The sequence below is a fragment of the Haplochromis burtoni genome, unplaced genomic scaffold (genome assembly GCF_018398535.1).
Source record: "Haplochromis burtoni strain Fernald_Lab_line unplaced genomic scaffold, NCSU_Asbu1 Contig_114, whole genome shotgun sequence".
Taxonomy (NCBI): Eukaryota; Metazoa; Chordata; class Actinopteri; order Cichliformes; family Cichlidae; genus Haplochromis; species Haplochromis burtoni.
In genome coordinates this window covers 1,737,095-1,751,689 of record NW_024582475.1, presented here as the reverse complement: position 1 = coordinate 1,751,689, position 14,595 = coordinate 1,737,095, and the positions used below count along the sequence as shown (strand labels likewise).

General features: G+C 38.0%; 1 protein-coding gene across 8 annotated transcripts in view; it reads left to right on the top strand.

Annotated features, from left to right (window-relative positions):
* Nucleotides 1–10,151: 10,151 nt before the first annotated feature.
* The window catches only part of megf11 (multiple EGF-like-domains 11), an 83,090-nt gene continuing 78,646 nt past the window's right edge, over nucleotides 10,152–14,595 (top strand). For all 8 annotated transcript variants that reach the window (XM_005928799.2, XM_014335657.2, XM_014335656.2 and 5 more), the window contains exon 1: nucleotides 10,152–10,392. The gene's annotated coding sequence lies outside the window, so the exon portion shown is untranslated. The remainder of the gene's footprint in view (nucleotides 10,393–14,595) is intronic.

The window sequence follows — 14,595 nt, the reverse complement described above, 5'->3', positions numbered from 1 at the left end:
TCTGTTCAAAAAAAGAACATTTCAGGGAAAAATAAAATACAATGGGAAGTTTAGTTGGTGATTCTTCCTTAATTGGCTGTTCGAGTCACAGTGAATCTGTGTCTATGTGTTACCATTGCAATAGACTGGCAACCTGTTTAGGGTGTACCACAACTTACTCCCACTGACAGCTGTATTCGGCTCCAGTCTCCCTGTGACCCTGAATATGATGAGATGGATCGAAGGATAGAAAAGATGTTCTGTACTCTCGAAAGACATTAGATGGAAGAGGCCTTACTCAGATTGTGAGCACATACAAAATAACAAAACAAGAACATTGGACACATACCTCAAACATAAAGAAGACAATCTCCTTACCAAAGCTAAAGATAGTGAAAGAACTAAAAAAAAACCCCAAGAAAAATCATTATCACTGCACTAATGAAGCCGTTATATTCAAAAGAGAGCTCAATATGCCAAAGATACAGCTAATGGAAAATGAGCCAACCACCAGCTAAGCGGAAATGGCAGGCAAACATCAAACCCTATAACAATGAAAGAGAAAATGGGAAGAAAATGCTCCGGACAGTATTTGAAATGAATAAATGGCAGAGATGTGGACCAAACAAGCTGCTGGCTTAAAACAGCAGGCCTACAGTCAGAAACTGAAGGGCTCATTATTGCTGCTCAAGATCAATGCACTAAGACCAACTGCTACTGAAAAGATGAGGCTGAACTGAATTGAACTGAAACAAGCTCTTGAAACATGACATCAATTCAATGGCCTTGACAAATGTGACAACTTTTAAAAAGTGGAAATTAACAAACACTAAATATGTGGCCAATAAGAAGAGACAATAGAACATCTAGTGTCTGGCTGCTCTGAATGAACTCAAACAGAATAAATAGACTTTTATATCTTTCTTTCTTAGATCTGTCAAAAAACCTGATAAACAAATCAAGACCAACATGACTTAGTAAATTAGTTAGTTAGTTGTGTCCTCATCATCCTCCCCTCACAACAGATAACTGCCCCACCCTGAGACTGGTTCTATTGGAGGTTGGCCCCTAGGCAGTGCTCACATAATGAGGACTTTATCCATTAAGATGGCATTGGTAGTTCTGGTCAAGGAATAAGCTTGGCCTCATGCGTGAACAGAGCAGGACTTTAAGAATGATAATCTCTGGAGAGATCTGAAAATGGCAGTGCACCATTGCTCCCCATTCAACCTGCTGCAGCTTGTGAAGCTTTGCAAAGAAGATTGAGAGAAACCACCCAAATATAGGTGTGCCAAGCTTGTAACATCCTACACAAAAATACTCGGGGCTCTAATTGCTGCCGAAGACAATTCAAGAAAATACTGAGAAAAGGCTATTTTGAGTGAAAAATGAATTAATCAAGTGATGGAATGACAAAATGTGAAACAAGTGAGGCTCTAACTGAGTTAGGACCTTACTCCATTTTGGGTGGAAAAGTATATGTTACTTTATGCAGTTTAGTCCTTGATCGCAGGCAAGTTCATAAGGTAAAGAAGTCACAAACTGAATGAATGAGCAGGAATTTGGAAAAAATAAAGTTCTGCCAGACAAATGTGTGTTTTTCATTTCACTGCTTGACCAGTTTTTAATTTTCATATTAAATATCAGTGAGTCTAACATTCTTGAACTAATCATTTGAGAGGTTAACCGAGAAAAATCTGACATGTGAAATCGGGAAGTAATTGCCCCAACATAGATCCCAAGCAAAAATGGTAAAAAACAAACAAACAAACTGGTTTATTATTATTATAAGTAAAAAGTATGTTGTTAAATAAACATAGATGAGTTAAAAGGATCATCTGAAATTGGAAAGACTCAAGTGGATAAATGTATGTAGCCACTTTCTACCACTGCAAATTACAGGTTTTATATCAGCTGTTTTTTAAACTCAAACAGGATTAGGTTGAGGCCACAAAAGTAGCTATAAGAAAATAAAAGGATTCAGTAATTTTCCACCACAAGGTTATTCCGGCAATTCAAGGACATCTTTGAAACATCTTGTATAATTGTTTGAGGAGACTTGATGTTTGTCAGAATTTTGTGGGCCCATGTGTAAGGGACACCTCATGAATTGTGTTAGAGCAAGCAGTTGCTTTTCTAAGTAATAGCGAGTTTCCATTTAATGGGGAAATCTAATAACATGGTGACTTATTTGTTCGGAGTTTGCATTTTTAACAGACAATATAATTAGGGAAGACGTATTTAATCTGCACTCAGCTGGGTGCACCTGGATTTAATGACAGGTACATCTATTACAATATAACACAGCAGCTCTGCTTACAGGTTTTGATGGCATCATCAGAAATTTCTGTGATAAATACATCGCTGTGATCTTACTTTGCAAGATATCATTTGTGCCATTAACATATTTATAAAGAGATATTTTTTATTTAAACAGAAATGTAGGCATTAATATAGACACTACTAAAAATAATACCAACAATAATGACACTCAATCATCAGTATAACGCAAAGTTGGTTAACAGACATCAGTCTGTCCAGTTATGAAGTTTCACTTTTACAGTTTGAAGAATGTGGAGGAAAGGCAAGGCCAGCTGGACACGGCCAATAGCAGGGCAAGTATCCACTCCTTTGTGCAAGGAGAAACTGAAGGATCACGATCAGACCCCTACAAAATGACCTCCAGCAGTTCCCTTAATTTTTTTGAACAGTGTATATTAGAAGCTCCTCTGAGTATAATGCAGCCCATTTTAACGGCGCCATAACTCGAAATCATTCGATGCAATTAACATCTCTGTCACAGAGTCAGTGATGAAAGAAACAGTCGCCACCAAGTCTATATCTAATTAACATGAATCGTGATTGATCTACAAAAAGTTGTGTTAAATACGTTTCCTCATTATAAAATAATAGCAAAGGATTTTTTTTAGGATCAATAAGGAAAAAGCCAGAAACTGCATGTTGTAGTGCAAACGACAAAATAAAGCGGAGCAAAAGAAATGAAAACTACCCAGCCCTCTTTACTTCAAGATATTTTATCCCTTATGTTGTTATCATTATTTTGAGTTATTTTAAAATACTATTAATTTAAAAATATTTCAAAATACCAATGATACACATGACCTTCATCATGCTTAAATGGTTTCTATTCTTTTATTCTATAGGTGTTAGGTATTTACATTAGATGCCAGCTCAGTATATATGTGTATATATATATATATATATATACATATAAAACCTGGCAAACAAAGCAATGACAAGGCTTATTTATAGTGTTTTTCCTCTTTTTTCTCTTCCTCCCACATTACTTTAAAACTGCAACATCTTCAGATGAGTTGACTTGTAAATAACCCAGTCATCTCATTTGAAGATGGTGTTTTAAAATCATTTTACTATTTTAGGTCATAGCCTCTCAGAAAGGCAGTGAAATTTTCTGTTCGTGCTCTGCTCCTGTTTTATTTATTTCAGACCAAAATCGCCAAGGATTCTGTTTCTGATTTCATCCACAGCAATACCCTCCCCTCTTTAATACTTCCCTTTGTACATTTGCTATCTTTTATTATTGTTGACACCCGCTGTGGCTGTTTAGAAGCTGCTGATTCTTTTCATACTGTACAAGAGGGTGGATTTTTACAGAGGCTCAGACTTATGTCTTTTCTTTCTCCACTAATGCTGCCACCATCTGAATGTTCTTTTGCCCCTATGTTGTAAAATAAATCTGTGTCCGGTGGATTTTAAATAAGACGAAGCTCATTTATTAACCATAACACGTTGTAGTATTTGAGAGGGGATAAAAGAATGGTAAAATTATAATTTCAAAAAACATACTTATTTATTCATCAATTATCAACATTTTGAAATTTAGTCTATTTGTATAAATGTGGTTTTAAACCTGGAAGGGGGCCTGAGGGTTGTGGAGACGGTTATAAAGTTAAACTCATTTGGAGCATGCTTCTGACTAATAACAGTACTGAACACCCAGTTTTGGTTATTCTTTCTGCGCCGCTTTCTCCTCTCTCCCCCTCTGCAGGGCAGAGAACTGCTCTTTCCCAAAATGTAATCTGTACTTACCTCCCTCTATCCTTTAAGTATTTACCTTAAAGTGATATAAGCTGCAAAAAATGGCATTTGCATTTTCTCTTCATAAAGAAGGCTGATCTTCACAATGATTGTATAAACACATTAACATTTCAGAGGACAGACTCATGTTGCATTAATGATGGGGTTTTGTGTGTGTGTATGTGTGGGATGTTTTTTTTTTTTGTTATCATATTTGCAGCAAACTGTGTCCTCTAGTAAAGGACCCAGTAGCCTACAAGCATTTTGTCAAACAACTGTTAAACAAGAGCAGACTATAAAAAAGCAGAGATTTAATCCTCTGTCTACTTTTTACGCACTCCCAAGTTTTGTTCACTATTTTTTTTTAACATAAAGCAATGGAGATAGAAACAGTAAGAAAAAGGGGAAAAACATCATCACAAAAGTTGTTGAGAAGGACATGAAACATACACCCATTACATATTTAAAATTCTTTCTTAAATACTTTGAGGGTAGTGCTCCTAATCACCAGAGAGTCCACAGCAGCGATGGAAGGAGGAGGATGGAGAAGACAATGATGACCGCCATTAAGTCAAAAAAGGCTTGCTTCCTGAATTAAAATCGCTGACTAAACTACTCTTCCCAGCTGGAGATGGGACGCTTTGAATAATTTTCATCCCTAAAAAGGAGTCATTCAACTAAATTTTTTTGTTTTGTTGGGGAAAACTGCTCAGCTCAAACTGTTTGATCTCTGTGAAAAAAAATATACTAGGTCTACCAAAGAGTAGATTCACCTGACATTCTCTACCCTAATGATGTATTAGCTGTCAGCCTAAATGTAGCGTGTAGATTAGACATCAAGCAGAACTTTAAATCGACTCCCATTTTTACAATTTACCCTGAAGTCTCTACACATCGTCCTGACGGACACAAGGCCAGTGAGCCGTGCCTGTTTTACCAAAAGCATCTTGCTGCCATAATCAGCTTTTTCTTCATAAACCAGGACTGACAGTGAGGAAAGATTGGCCCATAGACAGGAAACCTGAGAATTGTAAGTTTCATTTGACAAACTGTGCTGTGGGCACTTGAGCATAACAGACCTTTCTAGAGTGTTGGTATCTAATGTGGACCATAAAACATCTACAGCAGTGTTTTTCCATTCTGAGGGGTTGGAACGCCTCACATATAGTCACAGAACCATAATTAGGATGACAAGAACAACATTATGCTTATTTTGGGGCTGTTTGGGGAACCTCCGATCTGAAGAACGACCGTTGTTTTTGCACACTGTGCCAGTGAGATTGAAGGGGATCATATTTCATAAAATGAAAGAGAAAAATATAATTATTTCTAATACTAATTGTACATAAAATCATGTGGAAAAAGTAACTACATCACTACTAAATTGTTGCCTCTCTTTGAAAGGAGACACTAACCCTAAGCTTCTTCAATACGCTGCTTACAAATAAAGATGGAAGAACACTTAAAGTGAAACATTGCTATTCAATAAAAATATCAGTACATGTAATGGAAAAAGTAAGTAGACTTGCATCAAACACTTTTCGTATATTTAATTTCTTGTGGGCACTTTGCATAATTTCTCCAAAGTCTCAGATATTGGGCTGCCAAGGTTTTTGACTATTCTCCATGTAAAAATCCTTCAGATGCCAGGGTGAGTGTTTTCTTGCTTGTATGGACTGTTTCAAATGTTCCCCACAACATTTCAATAGGATTCAAATGTGAGCTTTGACAAGACCATTCAATAACTCGCTCTTTATTTGTTTATAAGGCATTCCTTCGTGGAATTTCGAATGTGCTCCGAATCGATAATCAATTGAAAGGTCCACTTCTGACTCAAGATAGCAAACATCAAGCAATCCCAAAAGATAACATTTCAATTTTTTGTTTTTCTTGTCTTTTCTTTTTCATTTGAAAGTGTTTTTTGTTTGTCTGTATTACCTTTATCTGCAGGTGCCCAAAGACATTCGAATACATGACTGTAGTAGGTGCCGTGTTGTCTAACACTCCAATCTTTTGCAGTGCTGGTAACTTATTTTTTTATTTGTCTTTGATTGCATTTAACGCCTCCTCTCAAAAAGTTGTTTCACCTGTTTTTTGGTTTTGTTCTTTTTTTTTTTACATGTCATGGATGTTTGACTTTCACTGTTCTGAATGGAGTATGTGTGCAGTTTGACACAGAAGTTCTTTTCATCTTCATCTACTGAAAGAGGAAAGTTTCTCACCTCCATTCAGAGGTTAAGACATGTACGTGTGATGTGCAAACATGAAATCTCCAGTGCACCTGCATTAAAATAGGATTTTCTAAGGCGGGACGCATCTTATGCGTGACAGGAAAAGCAGAATTTGAACATCTGAATATTCATAGATTCTATATTTTCGAAGACACGTACTGAAGATAGAGAAAATCAACTAAATAATTGAACTTTTTGTCAAAAAACACATAGGAGATAAAGTATCATTCAAAGCAGAGAATATGTATATATATCTTCAAATGTCCAGAGGGCAGGAAGTACTTAAAATGAAAAGTGTTGAAAATGTGATCTGTGGATAATCCTGAATAACGGGGACGTTAATTCTGGAGGAACTGGGGGGTTATCCAACCTCGTAAATATTCAATGAACTGTGTTGCTTGATACATTGAGAAAAACCATGAAACAAGAAAGATGGTGGTCAAATTTACCTGAAATTTATTCGTCTGTTGTTGTTAGTTTTAGTATTTTTAATGAGCAGGTTTGTTTTACTGAGAGGCTGAAAAACAAAAAATGTCATTGGGCATGTTGTACCTAAAGGAAGTCAGGAATCACTTCTGAGCAAACAGTGTGGGTAATAAAAAAAAGATAAAAAGATATATATACAGTCTTCTAGCCACTATGACAGCTGGGACTGGCTCCAGCCCCCCGCGACCCTGAATTGGATAAGCAGTTAAGAAAATAGATAGATAGATGGATCTGTATATACAGTCTATCACAAAGCCGGCCTACCGCCCTGATATGGTCAAAACAAGTCCGCTCTTTTCTCCACTTTCCAGACACTGCTGTGCCATCAGGAGACAACAGATGAGACATAAAAGAAACAAGCTCAGACGGGCTGATTGAGGATGAGCAGTAGTGTTGGAAAACCAGAATACACTATGTCTTGTTTGATGCTGTGGATTTGTTGCCTCATCCACCACTACTTTGGTCAGGGAGTTGGGGATTTGTGGTCTGGGATTGCAGCAGGCCACAAAGGCAGCTTCTGAAGCAGCCGATAACAGCCGCCAGTTGCTCCTGCTGAGAAAAAAGGCCAAAAGTTTGAGTCCCAAACATGCAAATCTGTCCAATGACTAATACAGAAAAACAATGACAGGATGGGACAGCTGTGGCAGGACAAGTGGGTACTCATGCACTGTTTTCTATTTCTGGATTAACATAAATAAGGATCATTTATTTGATGGTTGAATTGCATGCAAAAGGTTTGAAATTCCCACTTCAGTACACTTAATGTAATTGCTTACATCGCACAGACTTTCAAGTGCCGAGCCTTCTAGTTTTTTGTCTTTTTCTTTGTTTCCTTCACCTTGAGTGTCTCCCTCTGGACAGGAAGCAGTGTTCCTTAATTTAAATTTTATAAACGTAGTGCATGATTTCTTGACTCGAGTATCAATGCGAGGAGGCCAATTTTCTTAATCTCAAAATGTTTTATAAGAAGCTTTCTATGAAGAAGAAGCAAACAAGAAATAAAAGAAGAATAAAGCGATTCAATTCACGATCAACTTCTTCCAAAGAATAATTAACTTTAAGAGCCTTAAGTAGAGTGGTAGATTATCATGTTATGTAAAGAAAGTTTTACCCCTTAGCCAGTGACAGTGGGAAGGTGGAGCAGTGCCCTTCTGTTTGATTATGATAAGTCAGCAAGCAATAATACAGAGGCAAAAGCAGTTCTAACATTGGGCAGATGTGGTTCATCTGGAGCAAAGCCAACGGCAAAACACAGAGGACTGCATATGTGACCGAGAACATAAAAATATGAAAACAAAAGTCCAGCACTCAGCTTAACTCAGCAAGAATAAGTAAAAGGCTACACACACACACACACACACACACACACACACACACACACACACACACACACACACACACACATACACACCACACGGTGCTCTGCTGGGGCTTGAGTTTAGTGCAGCTGCATGGAATACATGCTGGGCTATATGCACCATTTCTACTTCACTACAAATATGAAGACACAAAAGAAATCCTTTTGTATCAACTAACAACCAAAACCAGAAAAAGATTTAAAATACCAATATTGCTAAAAACAATAAGAAACCATAGAAGTACAGACAAGTTGTAGAGTTCATTATTTACACAGCTTCTCAAATGTGATAATTTGTTTTGTTTTTTCTGTCCTAAATTATAACTATAATATAATAAAAAGTATAAGGATTTGTGAGGTTGTACCTCTACTTGGCAACAGCAGTTATTTCAACTTTAATTTTGAGCAATTTGAAAATAATCACATTCATATAATCAGCAGTTAAGACAACAGCAGCAGTTAGCCTTGCCTCAATTAAATAGGACAGTGAGATGATGATGTTTTCTCATGAATGCATTACAAAAAGAAATCAGATTATACAACAGCTGCATAATGCATACTTAAAGTAATTTATGCTGTGGCATTGGTACATTTGGACACTTTTTTTTTTACACATCTGTTGCAGTTGTGCTGGGGAGCATGCAGTAGGGCTCTGATGGACAGACAAAGCCAAGGCAAAAAACGCCTCCAACGTTCTATCTTACAATCCAGAGTGTACTCTTACTGGCTGGTTGGCATGCAGGCAAACACACGTGTGCTAGGCAATGGAAACAAAACAAGAATCGGCAACAAAAGTGAGTGACAGGACATGTCATGTTTTGCTTTTCAGTCTTGTCACATTTCTTCAACACATTCTGCATTGACTTTCACCTGAAGGATAAAGCTGTTGCTCCACAATATGTCTGTCATACATTTTTCATCAATAAGTCCCAAGAAAAGACCAAAACTGACAAAATGTTTCTTCATCTATCAATTCTTTCCCACATCCTCACAATGTAATGTCTCTGCCAACCCACTTGTTCCTGCTGAAAAAATATATTTTAGCATTTTTCTTTAAGAAAACCAACAAAAACAACACAATGATTGCACTGTGACTAATGTACATTTGTTCATCTCATGAGTATTCATGTCAGGCATGTGAGTGTTTAAGTTAGATGGACTCAATAAAGTGCTATAAGTCACATTATGACAAACTTTGGCACATTTATGTGTTTTTAGAAGTCTTTTTTAAACTTTGTTGCTAATAAAAGTATCAAGAGACTCATATTTAAAATGACAGCCATTATTTTTCAGTTTAAAAAAATGCACAGCTTCTTTAAACAGTCTCCCTCCTCTTAACACCTTCTAATTTCCCACTAAGCGGCACATCTCTTTAAACGTCAAACTAAGAACCAGATCCAGGGTTTGGTTTGCAAATCTTCCATGTGAAAAAAATCCTTGGAAACATCAGGACTGCAAAGCGAGAAGTCGCTGTAAAAACTTAGCAATATTCCTTAAATTTGTCACACGCAGATGAGGATTTGTTAGTAAAGGTGGATTATGAACAATCATTTGAATGTTTAAAGAGAAGGGGAAAAAATTCAGTCTTAAGTAACTTGTTTTTTTCCCTCTTTTTTCCCTCTCTGGTTCACAGGAGAACTAAAGTGTGCATCCTTTCAGAAATAGGATCTAATTATAATAATTATGCTGTTCCAGGCAATTTGCTTCTTTCACCACATACAATTTTAAATGTTGCATCCATGTATAGAAGTAGCTTAGATGAAAGATGCTTTGCAGAATGAGAAAAAAAGACTTTAAATAAGAAATCTGAAAGAGATCCTACAGGTTGTAGGCTGTAACTGCTGAGGTTAGAGGGGAGATGTTTCCCAGGTTGTTCTAATAATATTGTGGGATCATCCTCTCTGTAAGAACAAGCAAGTGTGTGTTTATGTGCGGAGAGGTGTACGGCAGGGTGATGGGGACTAGGTGGGTAGGGAGGAGGGCAGCATCAGCATCAGCGCCCATGACGTCACCAGAGTTTAAAGTGGGCCGCGCTTCACCCCGTGGAGGGGAGAGAGGAGAGGGAGGAAGCGGCGGCGGTTCCTTGCACCTGTCTCGTGCGCGTCGCCGAGTGTGAAAAAGCCCTGCGCTGACACAACTCCACAAAGTACCTGCTCTCCGATCCTGCCCGAATGTTCACTTTCTGCTTTAACTAAATATGGAAGAGCTCGTTGCACGGTGGACCCTGTCAATTCTTTCGCCTTGAGGTCGATAACTTTCCAATTCAGCTTTCCGCGAACGGTGAGTCAAATGCTTCCTCCCCCCGACAAATCGGGCTCGATTTGTAAATGATGCTGCAGCAGCCGTGTCAACGGCACGCGCAGCATGTGTGGCGATAAATATGTTTCCAGATGTTTGTTAAAGCAGATTTTTTTTTTTATTTTAAGAGAGAGAGAGAGAGACAGAGAAAAATACATTATTGTGTATTTTTGTTTTAACTGCTGGAGTGGCTCCGCAGTAACTTGCAGTCTGAGCGCGCTGCTGTTGGTTGCTGTGACAAATTGTGCTTTCCATTTAATTAGGCTATTGGCGAGTATATCCCACGGAAATGTGCGCGCTGTGCCAAAGAAAAGGGCTGTATCATCCCGGAGAGTTTTCTAATCTGCTGCAGTCGCGAAGCCGAGTGTTTTTCTTTTATCCCATATATATTTTTGTATGCCAATGTGCTCTGCCTTTTCAAACTAGTCTATTACTTTTGAAGATTGTCATTTTTAAAAGCTGTAAAGCTTTGAATGCTAATGATTTAGATTTTCTTTCCTTTTATTTGAACTGCTGCAGTTTATGCGCTGTTGTGATGCTTTTTTGCCTTGCCTGGAGTTAGTTTGGTTGGTTGTGTGCTGAATGTGATCGTTTATTCCCTGGTTCCTTTTAAATGTTACACATTTAATATGAACACTAGTGTAAGTGGCCCCTGTGTAACTGCGATGTCACGACGTCGTTTTTTAAGCTTAAGAGACATTCATAGAACCAGGATTTGAGATAATGGTCTGTCCTTCAAACTCAAGGATTAAGACTGATGAACATTTTGGATACACAGAATAGAAATGACATGCGGCATGTTATGCCATTTTTTAACCACTAGATGACAACAAAGTGCAACGTAAAGCATCTGATTAAACTTGCATTAGCCTGTTAGTCAATGAGCAGATCTGCACCATGGTTTAATCATGAAATCATTACTGCTGCTGATTTCCTTTGTGGGAGAATAAACAAAACCAAGAAACCCGTCTCTAAAACATACAGTTTTGATGATATCACTATCAGTTACACAACGCACAGACACACACATAAAGAAATATGCACACTGTAGCTACTGTTGCTTTGCCCTGCTGGCGCTGCATACATTGTTCCACATACTCAGCATGGGTTCTCTGCATTATAGCAATTTGTCATAAAGTCATTTATCAGGGATGCACCGTGACACTACAGCAGTGAAGGTTTAGTTTTTGAGTGAGACTTGGACACTTGGTGTGTGCTGTTGTGTTTCCAGAAACTCTGGCTTGTTCATTGTAACCCCTTTCAAGACTCCACTTGATATTCACAGCTTCATTTCTGAGTATTCAAGGGCTACACAATTAGTTAAATCACACCGCAATTTTAATGTTCTGTGTTCATTTAGTTTTTTTGTTCTCCAGTTAACTGGAGCACATCAATAATTCACAGTGTCCTAACTCATGTTTAACAAATACTGCCTTTATATTTAGATCATCTGTTGTCAAATCAGCTGTTATTCTGGACCACCATGACCTGTCAAAATATTAGAAAGCGTGGGCAAATATTGCTCCCATTTTCCTTTCTTTATGCCCACAGTTCAGCTTTAGGCTGTCAAACAAGTTGACAAAATCACCATATTCCTTTTTCATACCTGCCTATTGTCCCGTGAAAATGGAGTATCTTCAAATGTCAGGCCTTTCACAAATATAAAAAATGACCTTGTGTTCGGCTTTGTGTCAATAAATCATGTAAACACTGAATGGATAATAGCTTTTTAAGTGTTTATTTAGTTAAAGAATCCTTCACTTTGTCTGACAGGTTAGGGAATCATTTCATCTAACAATCACATTTACATTTTTCTTGCTAATATTACTGTGAATAACAATACCTAACTGTAATATTTTTCAGTCTTTTGTAGATAATTAGTAAAAGAAAAACAGTCATTGTCTTTTAGTAGTTCACTCAATCTGACAGGGCATAGCAAGTGCTTGGAAGAATGGGAGAGAAAGGGTATATATATATATATATATATATATATATATATATATTAAAACATTGATATCCAGAGTAGGGCTGGTTAAAGCTGTGATTTTTAAGCAACACTTTCCTCTAATGAGAGGTCATGGAGCCAGAAACCAAAGTAATACTCTGTTCAGCTTCAGTGGTTTCAGCTCTCAGTGGAGCCAAGGACGACATTTGCCGCTCAGACACCGTAAATTCTGATGTTGTTTACTGAACAGATGCATATTTGTCTTATTTTGGGGGCTCACTTAAAGGATCACTGTGTCCGGGGCACCTAAGTGCCTCGTGCATTCGGTGGAGGTCATTTTTTTGCAGGCATTTTACAGTCTAGTAAACCCTTTCAACTGGAAATCCCGATGTTTGGCTCAATCAATATGTTTAATTAGGGCTGATTAATGAAAGCAGATAGCTGTGGAAGGCTGACCAATTTCTCTCATCTCAAGAAAAAAGAAAAAATTCATTTCATGGTGGTAATGTGATTTTTATGTAGCAACTCACAGTATTCATTAAACCCAAATTGTAGGGATTAAGTGTACATGTATAGTTTACATTTCCGTTTCTATAGATGACCTAACAATTTTTTTCAGTAACTACATTTAAGATTTGACCAGCTGGGGGTTGAAACTCACACAGGCTCAATATAATCTCTTAAACACATGTGAATTAAGGGATTTGAAACACTGCTTCGTGCATATGTTTAGAAATAGTTTTCCCCGCAGGCGTAGACATAGACTGTTGGCAGTGTGAAATCTCTCCATTAGTGTATTGGGATTTGGAGAACTACAACTGCTGTGTACTGTTTGGGGGTTGGGTCTGGTTCAAAAGGGCAAATCCTAAAAAGTCGTCTCAGTCTTATAAATCTGACACTGATTTTGAAAACTGCATGTGGACACCTCAGCATAGTGCTGTGTTTCAGGGCTTAGTTTCTTTTCGAATTTGCTGTAATGAACACTGTTTTCTGTCAGTCCCTCAGAAGTAACAGCTAGTATGACCTTTATTCTGCAAATTAAGCCGTTTTTGCTTTGCAATGACTGATAGATCTTATTATTTCAGCAAAAGTGCATTGAGCATTGAGCAAATACCCTGGAGCCATAGCAACTGCATTAACAAAAGTTAATGAAATATATGGAGGCAGGACCTAGACTTTGCTTTACTTTTGAAAGCTGTGGCATTTACATTTTGCGCTGAGTAGAGGGAGTGAAAACGGTTTATCCCTCAGCGTACACCCACAACCTACCTCGTCTGTAGACATAAATTTGCAGTAGCCAATATTGTAGCGTTACCAGTAAAAATAGACACGTTTGTTACAGGTGATTTTATTTATTTATTTATTTTTTGTTCATGAGCATTCGGCTTTTCGTGTAAGTGGGGATTATAAGGAAAAGTCACAGTTGTGCATGTTGTGCATCACAAAAAAGTTACACAAGTGCAAAGTGATGCAAAATTTTAAAGGCCAATAAAACGTCGTCGCTAGCTGGCATTAAAAAATAAAAAGACATCTGCAATTTAGATTGAGCTACAATTCCACATTAGGTTTCCCAAGGGTCTGGTCATGTCTGCATCTGATTATCCTTGCATACATTTAATTAATAATTCGACAATGCACGGCATTGATGCCGGTCAGCCAGCATTCTGCAGGGGAATAGATTGGCTCTGCTTGATATCCAGCCACAGCCTCTTAGCGAGGAACAAGGAAACGATGAGCTCAGGCAGATTTCAGATACACGAGCTCGTGCGGAGCTGCGTTAATCCTCCCTCCCTCAGGTGCAGTCTTGGGGAGGAACGCCGTGGACTACAGCTCACCACAGATAGTTGGCCAAGCTCTGATTAATGCACTCATCAGTTCTTTTCTTGTTGGTTTTAATGACAAGTATGTCCCTTGCGGGAATTTGGTGACTTTTTACAAATACTGCTGATGCATCTGCTTGGATCTGCCACTTTTCCCTTCCCCGTATTGTGTAGAGAGCCCTGGTAGAACGCCCAAGTTTTTTGACACGACTAGGCTGTCAGTTACAGTGCAAGAGACCACATGACATATTTTCTACCAAGAGATACAGGATACATGAGCTGAGGAAATGAACAGTGATAATATCTCAGCATGTTGGGATGTGTTGTGCTTTGCTGATAAGGCTATTATTCATTATTATGCCTTAGACAGCAGAAATCCACTCTCCATCTCAGGCATATGCTTTTCACACATAGTTTACT